At 41.1% G+C, this 15,370-nt stretch overlaps 1 long non-coding RNA gene across 1 annotated transcript; it reads right to left on the reverse strand.

The window, feature by feature from the left end:
* Positions 1-7,265: 7,265 nt before the first annotated feature.
* On the reverse strand, positions 7,266-13,759 carry LOC122144914. The gene is made up of 4 exons (XR_006159932.1): positions 13,610-13,759; positions 13,217-13,391; positions 12,898-13,069; positions 7,266-7,404 (listed from the first exon to the last, which is right to left on the reverse strand). It is a non-coding gene; the product is annotated as an uncharacterized LOC122144914 (long non-coding RNA).
* Positions 13,760-15,370: the final 1,611 nt, after the last annotated feature.

A 15,370-nucleotide genomic window follows, 5' to 3' on the forward strand; every position in this document is an offset into this window, starting at 1 on the left:
ACTTTGCAATTATATTTGCATTGCCTCTAGGTTGTATATCAGTGTAGTGTAAGTTGTTTTCAGCAGTTTTATGAAAAGCTCTCTGTGAGAAATGTGTAATGTATCAAATTAAAAATGGGAAATAATGGGGAGGGGGTGCAACAGCCCAATCATCTTTACTTGAATTATGACTGTGTACATAAAGCATGGCAAGACTTTATCAGTGAGAAGAAAAATAAAGTGAAAGTGAATGATAGGAAACGAAGCAGTAACCAACAACATACAGAGCTATCAAACAATACAAAACTGCTGCAGTAAATTTTACAGTTACAGTGACAGCAAACCTCCAATATTCACCTCAAAAGATCCTGCTTGTGGCATATATGTATTAGTGGCAGTATATGTCACTGTGTTCTATGTTGACTTTTGTATGTTGTATATATGCTTAAATTTTTAACAGCACTTTGGCCAACAGTCTGTTGTTTTTAAATGTTGCTCTATAAATAAATATGACTGACTTACGGTTTCCACAAAAAAACAACCACATAGAACTTTATAAATCCATGAAAAGAGAGCTGCAACTTCTAAAGCTTTAATCACAGACAAAGATGAGTCATGATCATAAATCCTGGACATTTGTGAAGCAACCATACAAATTTCATATCATTTGCCCTGGACCCGACAACTCACCCCTGGGGTCTCATTTATAAAAACCTCTCCATAGGGTATTTTACTAAAGGTAATTCACGTAAGTCACCAAAGCTAGATTTTTGCATATGCACAAAGTTTATTTGGCCCGAACCACCACAGAAAGCTCTTATAATCCTGCAGTCCAGGGACGATTAGTGCGGTTATGTGCATCTCCACCTGCGCTATTGATCCTCAGCAGGCACCCGAGTTCTCAGTCTCCTCCCCAAAATCACCATATGTGGCAAGCTTACATGCGAGTTTTACTAGGCCTAACCTAATTGCTTATCCATTTCCCATTCACGTCACCATGTTCGTCTTCAGGGAACTTTGAAACTGCGTCCTCTGGGGTCGCTATGGGAACACCGCGGTCATGACACCGTGGTCCCCCCCCCCCCCCCCTGAAGCAGACATTGAAAAACGAGTTGCCGATAAACAGCACCCTGACTTCCTATGACGAGACGTATTGATAATAGGCGCCGGCGAACACGTCATTCCTCTTTCTATCGTCTTCACGACTGTTTCTGTTTTGAAGCGTGCATCTCAGAAAGAACTGGTAAGAGAAATTTTTCTCATGTCCCTAGCATGTTCGACTACTAGCAAGCGTTTTAGACAATGTGTGGTGCATCCGTGTCGGCGTTATTTTGACACCCGATGAAACACAATCTTTGCGTCTTTGTTTGGGTTTAGAAGCTACAGCACGTAGATGTATATCGATAGGCAATCCTCGTGCATTACCGCTCATTCGTTCGTCTCTTTTTTCGGAGGAAAAAAAAGGGCAGCCATCTGCTTACCACGGTTCAGGACCAGCCGCTGCTGAGGACCGGAAGGAGAATGAGCTTGTTGGGGATTTACTCGGGTGGATCTGGCTGGAGGTGGTTTACGAGAGGGACTTTCCCTTTCGCGCATCGGTCGGCGGTGGCACTAGAGAAGAGACCTCGGGAGGTATGCTGTTATATCTTTTAACAAACCTTTCTGATAATGAGGTTATTGCTCGGCCTGGGTTTTACCCAGGGAAAAGCAGGAGATGTTTTGAGGATGGCGGAAGAAAGCTGAGGCTGACCTTTCAACTCCTCCTGCCCTGTGTATGTAAGAGCTGTTTGGAAGTTATGGATGGCGCCACGGCAAAAGTTGGACTTGCCATGGAATGCGCTAACAAGGTGACGCTGTGAGGCCGCCTCAGCGGTAGTGTCATCTTTCCTGACCACAGCCCTCCCGCTCAGAGTGAGCCTGTCCCTTTCTGCCTGATCTCCATGCAGACATCGAAATGGAATGGATAGGACGCCGTTTTCTTCTCCATCCATCGTTTCAGCATAAGAGTTATGCCGACATCAAGGCACTGCGCGGGAAAGCGGCGGCTATGAGAGGATGCCCCCGGCAGAAAGAGCTTTCTCTCTGTGGAGGGAGACGATCCTCTCTTAACCTGTTAGCCAGCCACCCCCATTATGGACTCACGCTGAAAGTGCCTACCTAACTTAAATTGTAACAGTTCCTAACTTTCAGTGTGTTTACACACAGTAATTTGTGTCTTTGGAAAGAAGACCCTTGGGCTGTACTTTTTATCAACTAAAGTTGATAATGCTCCGAAAATACTTACAAAGTTAATAGGACACTGAAGTGCCTGAAGATTTTTTTTTTACCACACTGATTTTTTTTTTATTTGATATAAAAATACATGAAATCAGTCCTGGAGCAATCTAGAAAAAGTAACGGGTTGAAAGTCCACATGTCTCATATGAGTTAATTTCAAAACTTGAAGACGATACCATGAAAAATTAAAGATTCCTGCAACCATTTTTTTTGGAGGACTATGTCTAGTCCCCCCCCCACCCCAACCCCCCAAATATAAAAAAATATTTACCAACTGTACTGAAGGGTTCTACAAAAAACTATTTTAGATCATTTAAACATACCACTGCATATGTTTTTTTTCAATTATAAAACACTAGACAGAAACTTAGACATCATATTAGTGATTCCTTATTTGCAGCACTAGAAAAATACAATAAGAATAAATTTGAGTAGAAAAATAAGAAAAAGAAATGATTTAACTTTGTATGCCAATTACAGAACATCCTGAGATTGCTAGAAATGCAGCATTTACAATGAATTACAAGAAAATACGTGCTGATGTGCTGATGGCCAGTTATAGAGATGGGCTAATAATATAAATGCGCCCATAAAGTCAATAAACCACTCTTCTATTCATATAGATAGCGTTCACATTGATAGCCGTGATTACACATTAAGAAGCGAGCTGATTTGCACTCAAAACAGATGGTAATCATGCAGATACAGGCCACATTCAATTAATAAAACACACATCAACACAATCTATAAAAACTGTTGAAAATAAAACAAATAAAGAAAAAGAGAAATCGCTAAGTCCGCCTCCATCAGATGACAGGTGCGTCACAGCGCGCGTCACGAGACGTCACGAGAGAGTGCCAAGAATTCAAATAAATACTCTTCTGCTTTTCTTTCACTTTTTTTTGTGGATCGGCCTCATTCTGTTTGTGACACTGTATGCTGCAAAAACCATGCCATTTTTTACTACCAAGATGCAGTTTCTGAGCGGTGAGTATTCAATAACAGACACCAAAACAATACTGTCCCTGAAGAATTGAAACGTAAAGGAATTAATCATCCATATTTCAACGTTATTGCTTCTTTGGACACTAAATGTGCCTCCATGAGATTTCGTTTCAGTGGACCCTTACCTTTCTAACTAAACCGGGATTTACAGCTGTGGATGTGTTTATTACTGTGTTATTACGACGAACCTGGTATGTACTGCGTTTTCAGTCTTCATGTTTTTGATGGTGTACTTGCTTATACAAATGTACCAAATACATTTAATAAGCTTTCCATTGAAAAACAGCGATCTGTCTGTCGGAAAAACAGTGATCGGTCCTCTTCATAGTGATATATAGTTTGTCAAGATTTAAATTTGTCCCGTTTCATTTAATCTATTCGTAAACATTGACACTCACGAACACGGGGAGTTGTGGACGCGGGCATCGGGTGTGCAGGCTAACAGGTTTAATCTTCCTCCTTGCCATCTAAGGCCCCTTCAGGAAATACATCTCGCTTAAATGGCAAGGTATACGCACAGCAGCGGTCAGGCTGTGGCTTCATAACATGATGGCGGGGCTTCAAGCATATCAGGTTGATCGCTAAAAGGACTGGATAAAGGGCGAGGGCCTTTCCCCTCCTGATCAGGTAGCTGAGCTGCACCGCACCACAGATCCCTCGTTCTCCGTGCTACCAAACAGGCCGCCTCCGCCATGGGCAGGTCCCTCCGTATGAAACAGTATTTCAAAATACATGTTATGGTAAGTGTGCACGTGAAGTCTTTGTGCACCTTTCTGAAATCCACACTGTGGTTAAGTTTACCACGCTAGTACTATGCACAAATTCTTTCACTAAAATCCTATATGGTGAGGCTTTGTGCACAGTTGCTTCGTGCCCTTCTTGAGTGGTGAAAGCCCATCTCATCTTGGCCGCAACTCCACCTATGTTATCCTCAGATACCTACTCTAAACAGGGTTTGTTGTGCTACTAGGAATCTGTTGAGGACAGCGCCTTCAGCAAGCTTGATGCAAGAGCAAGCGGTATAGCCCCGTGTGACAGGCAGACTTAGTATAAAATGCTAGGTTCTTAGCCGTATCCCTTTAAAGGAAATCTTTCTTGATTCCAAGCCTCAGCTCTAACCCCAGCTTACCCCGGGCGGAGGCCCTAAAAAGTAAGTTGGGTATGTAGCTTAGGCCTTTGGCTGTAACGGGCTAATGTCATGGACAGCCGTTTACGTCCCAAGGGGCAACTTCCCATGGAAATGGTAGAGGTGGTACTTAGTGTTTGCCATGATTCTGGCCTGCACTCCCCTCAGCATGGCGGCGTGGGGATACTGTTCCCCATAGCGACCCCTAGAGGACGCAGTTCGAAGTTCCCTTGAAAGGGAACGTCTCAGGTTCGAATGTAACCCATGGGTTCACATGAGTAGGGAACGAGACACTGCATCCTCTAGCTCCCTGCCATGCTTCGGACCCAAGCTTCAGACGAAGAAGTGAATGACGTGTTCTCCCGGTGCCTATTTATCCATAGTCGCGCTGGTAGTGACGTTCAGGGGCTGTTTGCGGCCAACCTCTTTGGTGTTTTTTCAGTGTATGCTTCAGACACGGGTCACGACGAGGCTGTTCCCCATACCGACCCCTAGAGGACGCAGTGTCCGTTCCCTACCCAGGGAACCAGGGTTACATTCGTAATACTGAGACGTTTTAACACCGTCAAAGATAAAAGACATTAATGAAATATGAAGATATGGACCTATAAATGCCATTTGTGCCCATACAGTATTTTTTATTGCTAAAATCATTTCCAGTATCCTTGGTTATGTTTTAAAATAAATATATCAAATGGATCCATAAAAAAAACAAAACTGTTTTGAAAATAGTTATCAAGATAAATATTTTAGAATAGAGTTGATCTCATTCTTTAACACTGGCCAAACAGTATTTCAATTGTTTAAAAACGATTAAAAACAAATTAAATGTATGCAGTTTTTGAAACTCTTTTAGCTATTTTAATGGAAACAGATAAGGCCTATATGTATTGCAGTGTAAATACAATTATCTGACTCTGTGTTGTCACCCGGACCAAAGTATTTTAAAATGGAAACGTGCAAATCTTTCTACAGTTTTCTACAAGTTTGTAGAAATACAGTGGTATTTTCATAATGTTGTAGAGATGCTCTTCACACGACCTCAACACCTCCGTACAGCTGCTGTTGTATGAACCTATTCAAACCAGAGAATGGACCGTCGACCACCAAGTTACAGCAATGTCGCCATAATATCGAAAGTAAGTTGCACATCATTGTTTCATTGTTCTAGATACAAAACTATTTTTTTTTTTCGTAACATGAGATGTGCAGTTCAGTTTAAATGTGAAAACTCCTCACTAGTCATTTACAAACATAGCATGCCACAGGAAAATGATCAAGCACATCCGATAAATTCATATTCATTTTGGTTTAACTTCTGCCGTAATGAGGAAAAGTAATATAGATTCATAAACTAATTTTAGTTGCCTTATCTCCATTAATGAGAGTGAGGAATATTTAATGTAAAGTGTGTATTATATCACACATGAAAACAGTTTAAAAGATTTTTTTTAATTTTTTCACTCCAGGGCTAAAAGAGTTGGGTACGCATGGGTCACAATTTGCATGAAGGTGTGCAAATTTTCCTGTCAGTTATGGTTTTTTTTATAAATCACACCCTTTTGTGTAAGACGTGGCGTATGCCTCATTCATGGCAGGTTTTGTGCGTCCACAACGGTTATAACTGATGGCCTCTGACCTGAATATTATCAAAAACACTGTGGACAGTTTTGTAAAGAATGTGAGAAACTGATTCCTCATCGCTAAAGCAACTGGCAGATGTTTGTAAACACAGAAAAAGTTTAACTGGATGACTATTCAAAAAGTTGTATGAATCTATCCTGAGAAGGTTGGAAGCTATGTTAACAGCAAATACGTGGTAAAATACCTTAATAAAATGTTGCCTATTCCTATCTGCTTATTTGTATGTGCTGGTTTTAGTTGCTTGTTTTATTTAATATTCTGTGTGATACTGAAAGAAAAAACTGCTCTGCCTCAAATGAGAATTATCAACTACTGTAACATTACCAGTCAAAGGGACTCAAGTTACTCACATCAGTGTGATGAGTTTACAGTGTTTATCCTGCAGTAGAGCAGAAATCTTGATTCACTCAAGTACGTGTGTCTCCGAGTTCATGTCGACTCAGATTCAGTTTTCTCAGGAGTACGTAACGGGTTTTTACCCCCACAATTCCAGTCACAAACTGACAGGCTTCATCTGCAGCAGGGACCCAAAAACCTGCAGAAGGGAAGGGAAGATTAAGCAGAAAGATTCAATTCAATATATCCACACCATACAAAACACTCTAAGTTCTCAAACATTGTTTTTAAATGAAAATCTCTAGTTCTAGTTTTTTGAGCAAAGTCAAAAAGTCCAATTATTCTAAGAGAAACTCAGTCCCATACAGAAAACTCAAGAAGACAGAAACGTCAAGCTAACTTGATCATGATTCTTAAATATAGCCTTTTGGCTTTTAAGTAGGAGATGAGGAAAGTTAGCTAAGGTATAACTAGTTTATGACAGCTAAGCAATTCATATCGATGTCTCTTGTTGATGTGACGTCTTTCTATCACTATGAAGCAGAATTCACTAAGCGTTTTAATTGTTGACCAACTGATAGGAAACATGATCTGGGTTTAGATTTTCTCTACTTTCTCTACGTTTGTCTGTGCTGATGCAACAGTAAATCCTGCTCATTACCACTATAACCACTAAGACTAAGCCACGACTTCCCCATAGTGTTTTTATTGCATAAGTGAAAATAATCTTTAAATAATTTACCTGCATATATATATATATATATATATATATATATATATATAATATATATATATATATGATATATATATATATATAAAAATTTTTTTTTTTTTTTCTTTTTTCCATTTCATCACGTCTCCCTCAGTTTCTGCAGTTGATAGTTTGGATCCTGTAGTAAATCATTGAGCTCCTTCACTCCTGATTGTCCAGGATCATTTCCTGTGGAGATCCGCTCTATCAGGTGTGAAGGGTTTGATCTCAGAGCTGAACCCCAGAGCTTTATAACTTTCTTCAGTTGATACTGCAGTCTGAAAGTCTAAAAATAAATAAATTAAATAAATAACTAAATAATAATAATAAATAATTAAAAACAATCCCTAAATACGATACTAATCACACTACTGATACTGTTTAGTATCGTTTGGGAGATCAAGAAGGAGTGCGTACGAAGAAACCAGGTAAACTTGTAAATGGTCACTTTAATAACAAAATAAAAAAAAGAAACAAAAAGAAATGGTTGACTCGCACTACACAAACATTATGTAAACTATACCTCAGTAAAGATAGTTTATGGTTTGATATTCAGATTTCTTTTGGCTATGAATATGCAGTGGGCCGTCATAGACATGCAAATAATAACGGAATATAAATCTCCATGAGTTGTGAATTAATGTGATGCTGTCCTTTGGGTCAAAAATCAATGTTTTTTTTTTTTTTTTAGTGACTCTTAATTTTTCTTTTATAATGCCTATAGCTCCAAAAGTTGGACACTTAAAGGAATGAAACGTCTCAGGTTACGAATTTGAACCATGGTTCCCTGAGTAGGGAATGAGACACATGCATCCTCTAGGGGTCGCTATGGGGAATACCGTCGTCATGAGCTGTGTCTGAAGCAAACAGTTTGAAAAAACACCAACTTGTGGCGGCGACAGCCTCTGACGTCACTACCGGCGCGACTATAAAACAGGCACCGGGAGAACACGTCCATTAACTACTTCGTCTGAGCTTGACGTCCGAAGGATGGCAGGGAGCTAGAGGACGCAGTGTCTCGTTCCCTACTCAGGGGAACCATGGTTACATTCGTAACCTGAGACTTTTCCCTTTCAAGGGAACTTCGAACTGCGTCCTCTAGGGGTCGCTAGTGGGGAAAACAGTATCCCCACGCTGCCATGCTGAGGGGAGTGCAGGGCCAGAATCATGGCGAACACTAAGTACCAACTCTACCATTTCCATGGGAGTTGCCCCTGGGACGTTTAGAGACGGCTGTTCTGTGACAGTCCCCCTACGGCCAAAGGCCTAAGCTACATACCCAACTTAATTGTTAGGGCCCGGCCCGGGGGTTAGGAGCTGAAGGCTTGGGATCAGGAAAGATTCCTTTAAAGGGATACCAGCTAAGAACCTAGCATTTTATACTAAGTCTTGCCTGTCACAAACAGGGGCTATACCGCTAGCTTTCACATAAGCTTGCTGAAAGAGCTGTCTCAACAGATCTCGTAGTAGCAGTACCCTGTTTAGATAGGAAACGAGGATACGATAGGTGGAGTGGGTGCCCAAGATGAAAGGGGCTTTTACCAACGGTCAAGAAAGGGCACGAAGCAACGCAGCGCGAAGCCCTCACTATATAGGATTTTAGAAAGAATGCAGAAATACTAGTGTGCGAACTTACCACAGGTGTGGATTTCAGAAAGTGTGGCAAAGACTTCACATGCACACTTACCATAGCATGGATCTTCAAATACTGTTCTAAGGAGTGGGGCTCTCGTGGCACTCTGATCGAGCAGCTCTCATAGATGGAATGGTTGCATCTCAAAAACAGTATGTTTGAGAGTCATCAACTCGATCTGTGGAAAATAATGCTGGAGCGCTCTGTGGGAAAAAAAAAACAGAGAACTCCGTCTCATATGAGAGGAGAAACTCCAAGCTCAGAGTAGTACGCTCATTGGCGACCCTTCTGGAAAAGGGGAGCACTGCTAAACTACCACGAGAATCGCCCAATAGCCCCTCATGTTCGAGGGAAGGCGATGCTTGAACTGTATAAACGAATACACACTGGCTGAATGGAGCCCAAGAAAGAAACCAAGGTCTAATCATCTCAAGAAAGGAAACGAGGCGGGCGCATAACCCTTACCATACAGGATTTCAGAAAGTGCGTGCACGAGTCTTGCGTGCACACTTACCACTTACGTGGATTTTAGTTTAAGTGCAGCAAAAGTGTTCACGTGCACACTGACCACCCATGTGGTTTACAGAAAATATACAGAGCTTAGCGTGTGTAACCTAAATGGTTCCTAAGCATCGCAGAGGCGCTGAACGCACGGGAGAAGGCAAGCTCAAATTTTACAAACCTCTGGCGAGGGGAGCATCACCCTGAGGCCAGCCATATACAAGAAGACTTCTGTAACTGCCACCTCCACTTCCCGCTGGATGCGACAGCACAAACCAAGCGGCCAGGGAGACCCTCAGGGTGACCTGGCTGGACATCCATGAAATTCCCCACAGTGCTGTGCCAGGCCTGAGGATCAAGGAGGCTCCTGCAGAAACCTGTGATCTCAGCCGCCTAATACCGGAAAATGAAGCCGGATGGCTGGTGCTTGGGCGGGGTTTTTAGTAACACTGTAACTGAGCACTGCAAAGGAAAATCACAGAGTTTATTAGTAGACACATAAACCACCAGCAATTTAATACACATAAGTATATACAGAAAGGGTTACATACTCACCCTCCCTGTGTTGGAGCCCCCGCTCAAGGGACAGCTCCTTTTTAGTCCGGACCATCAGTAAGGTGGTTGCTATGAACATAGAAACCAGCCAAAAGCATTATAGGTCCAGCATAGGAGACTGTATGTGAGAGGTTTCCACCTAACCTCGATCAGGTGAGAGCAGGGTGTGGTTACAGGGGAATTAGGAAGGGGAGGATAAAAGCAGAAGTTAAAAATTCCTAAAGGGAACGAGTAGATACCTCGGTATTGCTCTGATTCGGACGAGAAACGCTGCCTCGTCTGGATCACATCCCTTAGGTTCTGCTTACCTCCTCGGACCCCACGATTCCTCTTACCCTGCCCGCAGTGTGGGGGAGGAGCACGAGTCGCGACACTAGCCTTCTGTGCCGTCTTGATCCTCAAATCGAGACAGGGCCAGGAACCCTATGTTGTTCGGGGGCTCAGACCTGGACCTTCGTGGAGCGCGCCTTCATCTCCCTGAACTTCTCGATCACCGTTCTCAATGGAAATACCGAAAAATGTTCAGAAGGCGAAACATGAGCATCGAGAAGAAAGCCTTTTCTTTCCTCCCGATGTTCCGCCAGGTTCATCCACAGATGTCTCTCCACTACCACCATGGCCGCCATAGTCCTGCCCATGGCGGAGGTGGCCTGCTTGGTAGCCTGAAGAGACATCTGTGGTGCGGGCGCAGCTCGGCTACCTGATCAGGAGAAGGCCCTCGCCTCTATCCAGTCGTCTCTTAGCAGATCAGTCTGATATGCGTGAAGCACCACCATCGTGTGTAATAAAGCCACAGCCTTACCTCCGACTGTGTATGCCTTGCCATTTAAGCGAGAAAGGGAACTGGTGTTATTTTCACTAGCTTGATCTGTGAATTTATTCACAGCAAAGCTCTTATCTGTAAACCCCTTGGTAAGTCCATTAGTAGGGAATGTGAAGCAAGGCATTCTTCATGTTTAACTTCTATTAACAATAAACACGCAGACTGCTGGAATACACAAAACATTTGTTTTAGGTCGGCTCGATTTGTGAAAACTTTCGCAATAGCATTTTATCATGTGGCCGTGTTTTCTCTTTGCTCTGCCCCCCGTTTTGTGTATAATAATCTCATCCGGTGCTGTTCCAGTGAACGTTTCCAGTTCATTAGCCAAGTACTCAAGGAAAGGTACAACAACCAGAACTGTATATGTGTATAAGCTCATTTACCTAATGAATTGGAAACCGATATTCACTGGAACAGCAACCTTAAAAATCTCATTGAAAACCAATTTTCACATTTGTTCCTGTTTTGCCTTTTTGTTCCATCTGTTCCTGTCCTCGTTATGTGAATTTGGTTCCATTTGTGTTTGATAATTAGTTTGTTTGTTCCCAGGTGTGGTCTCATCTTCCCATTGTCATGTCTGTGTATAAAGAGTGTTCCCTGGTTTGAGTGTTGCTGTCTGCTGTTATACGTTGTAAAGGCTGAATGTCTTTAGTTCCTGTATATGCCTGTTGATGATTAAAGTCTATTTCTGAAGTATTCTCCTGTGTCTCCTCACTCCTCTCCCAAGTGAACCGTGACAGTTGTAGTGTCAGTCTTGTCATTTAGTTTTCATTAGTACTGTATTTTCAAACTTGCTCCTAGTTTTAGATTTGAGTTTAAAAATGTATGATGTATAGTAAAGGAAAAAACAACAATTTTATCTTAATTAGATTTAAAGTTATCCATATACATTTCAATTCAATATTATTTTAGTTTAGTTCAGTTTTTCAGTTGCATTTGCTTTTTATTTCAGTACAGATAACAAACAAAGGCTCAGTACTTGGACCACTTCTCTTCTCCATCTACATGACCGTCATTAGGATCTGTCATTCAGAAGCATGGCTTTGCCTATCACTGCTACGCTGATGACACTCAACTCTACTTTTCATTCCAGCCAGATGACCGACGGTAGCTGCTCGCATTGCAGCCTGTCTGAGTGACATTTCTAGCTGGATGAATGACCATCACCTTCAGCTCAACCTTACTAAGACAGAACTGCTTGTGGCTCCAGCTAACCCATCGTTTCATCACAATTACTCTATACAGCTGTGTTCGTCAACCATAACTCCTTCCAGGACAGCCAGAAACCTAGGAGTTGTGATGGATCATCAGTTAGGCTTCACAGACCATATTGCTACAACGACCCAGTTCTGCAGATTTGCCTTATACAACATTAGCAAGCCTTATACACCTGCCAGAGCAAGCCACCCAACTTCTTTTCCAAGCTCTTGTTATCTCCAGACTGGACTATTGTAATGCTCTCCTGGTGGGCCTTCCTGCATGTACTATCAAGCCTCTGCAACTGATCCAGAATGCAGCAGCGAGGGTTGTCTTCAATGAGCCAATAAACGCTCACGTTACTCCTCTCCTCATCGGGTTACACTGGCTACCAGTAGCCGCTCGCATCAAATTCAAGGGTACTGATGCTTGCCTACAAGACGACCACTGGCACGGCACCAACATACCTAAACTCACTAGTTCAAACTTATACGCCCTCCAGAAGCTTGCGTTCTGCAAGTGAACGACGCCTTGGGTGCCATCCCAAAGAGGTTCAAAATCACTCTCACAGACCTTTTCCAGGACTGGTGCCCAGCTGGTGGAATGACCTCCCAATCTCAATTCGAACAGCTGAGTATTTACTCATTTTCAAAAAAAATCTAAAGACTCATCTTTTTCGCCAGCACTAGACCAACTAATACTAATACTAACACTTACCTTTTCTTTTCTTGTCTATCATATTCTTGAAAAAATTTCCGTGGTTTCTGTGCTAGACTAACTGAGACTTGTCACAGCACTTGTATACTGTTGTTGTTCTCTTGTTGGTCTGATTGCTTCTATTTGTTCTCATTTGTAAGGCGCTTTGGATAAAAGCGTCTGCTAAATGATTAAATGTAAATGTAATTATTTGTAAGTCGCTTTGGATAAAAGCGTCTGCTAAATTTTACATTTTTTTATACTTCTGCAGGTGAATAGATTGGAAAATATATAATATTCCCATAATCTGCCAATGTGCAATACTGATCTCACTGCTGTGGTAATAAGTGTAGCTGATGGTGAAATGTACTCACTTGAGTATCTTCAGCTCACAGACAGGATTCTTCAGTCCCTCACAGATCTCTTTGACTCCTGAGTCCAGCAGACGACTGTTGTTTTCAGGTTCATCTCTTTCAGGATGGTTTTAGAGGAGAGAACAGTAGCTAGAACTGAACAGCTTTCTCTGTCAGCTTACAATTATTCAGCCTGAACACAAAACAGCATTATTAAATATTTAACACATATTCAACACACACATCAGATCAGCCGCTCTTCATATCTGATCACACATGTGACTGACAGTCTTTTGTAATGAATCGTTATTATTATAATGTATAAATCATGTACACTTACTTAATTTTCTCCAGTTTGCTATGAGAGTCCATCAAAAGAGCAGAGAGCTTCTCCCAGTCTAGAGCTCCTAATTTATCTTCACTCAGATCCAGTTCTGTCAGTAATAATGGACTTTTAACCCAGAACTTCAGTGAGATAATCACATGCTTCCTCTGCAGCAGGACTTTTCAAAAACCTACAGGACATAGATACAAATTTTAGATAATTTATGTTTTTACATACTGTTGTCACAAATTATATGTTGTGTCCTTTTAATTTTTCTCTCAATTGCAGTTTAATTCCAGTTTCATATAATTCCTTTTTCCACACTGGTCTATTTTGGCCTCTTTATCTATTATCATTCAGCTGATTTCACATCTGTGCTTCAGTTTTAAATATTTAAGGTGCAATCACCTGATGGTCTTTAATGAACAGTGTCCATCCTGTAGTAAATCACTGAGCTCCTTCACTCCTGATTGTCCAGGATCATTTCCTGTGAGATCCAGCTCTATCAGGTGTGAAGGGTTTAATTTCAGAGCTGAAGCCAGAGCTTTATAACCTTCTTCAGTGATGTTGCAGTTTGAAAGTCTATAAAAAAAACAAACAAACAAAAAAAAAAACATGTTATTCCTGCTTAAAACAAAGTTAATCATACAAGTGCATGTACACTGCAACAAAAGAAGGAAAAAAATGGCTGCGGCACTACAGGAATTTGGCCTGAATGGATGCTTTTCACATTATATTTAATTTTTACATTTTCATTTGTCACAAAAGCAAGAGGAAAAATATTTAGAGATTGATTATATTGGTCAGAACAGAGAAAATGTGAAACTTGTCATCACTCCCTAGGCTGGTGTATTAGAAACACACAGCAGCATTAACTAATTTTCTGTCATTTAATGCCAAAGGTAACACAAAGTGCAGTGTTACACCATTTTTTTTTTTTTTAATGACAGTTTCTGCAAAGGGTCCATAGCCTCGCTATCACCACTGTGGTTCAAACATAAATTTACACATCACTTGCAGAGTTATTTAACATCAGTTTACGCTTCAGTATGGCATCTACTTGATCTTAGATGGATGTCATTGTTAGGAATCACTATGGTTTCACAGCCAGCTGGATGACTAGTTAAATATCTAAGCAAACTATTGAAAAACTATTGGGAAATCTGGCTTTTTGTTAGAGAATCTAACTTGGTTGCAGGGTAGAGCAGGCATTGTCATTGGAGGGAGTGAATAATCAGTGCTCTCTTCCACCCTCAATACCACAACTGAGGTCAGACCCTTGAGCAAGGCAAACGAACCCCAAAACTGCTCCCTGGGCGCCACAGCAATATGGCTGGCCCACGTGTGTGTTCACGGTGTGTGCGTGTTCACTGCTGAGTGTGTGCACTTAGATGGGTTAAATGCAGAGCATGGGTCACCATACTTGGCACCCACATCACTCACTCACTTAAAAAACAAGATGCAAACACTGCAGCAACCTCAGTATTAATGTGGTAGGAGACCCGGTCTTGGTCTCAAGACTGGTCTTAAGACCACTTTTTGAAGCCTTGTCTCAGTTTCCGTCGACTTCATTTTATACTCAGCCTTGTATTGGTCTCAGAATTTTATTTCAAGACCGGATAAAATCGCTAAATTGCTGGTGTATTGTCCGATTTATTTAACCTCATTAATGTGATGATGTAAAAACTTCCTGCTTCAATTGCAAATCAATAAGTCTTTTCTAATCTGATTTTTTTTTTTTTAATTGTTAAAAATTGCACCAAAATTAATAAAAAATACCCCAAAATTTCAAGATATGATTGCAAAAAACTACTTTTTATACTGTATTAAAAGTACTGTATCATCTTGTTTTTAATATTACATAATTTATATATTATTATGCAATACTGCAAGAGCAAAGAGAGCTGTTTTTCATGAATATGAGGACAACTTCAAAACATAATATTTATACAAATGTTCAACAAACAAGATACTAAGTGAATTGCATTTTAGGCACAATTTTAGACACCAATTTTTGCTGTTTCCACAAAAAAAAAAAAAAAAAAAATTAGTTCAAAACAAACCCATAGCAGAACTGTTGAGCATTTCAGAGTAACACACAGCAGTGTTTTATTACTGAATGGATCAGCTGCTTTGAACGAATTGTTTGAATAAAAGATTCTGTGTCAC

The sequence above is a fragment of the Cyprinus carpio genome, unplaced genomic scaffold, assembly GCF_018340385.1.
Source record: "Cyprinus carpio isolate SPL01 unplaced genomic scaffold, ASM1834038v1 S000006800, whole genome shotgun sequence".
Classification (NCBI taxonomy): Eukaryota; Metazoa; Chordata; class Actinopteri; order Cypriniformes; family Cyprinidae; genus Cyprinus; species Cyprinus carpio.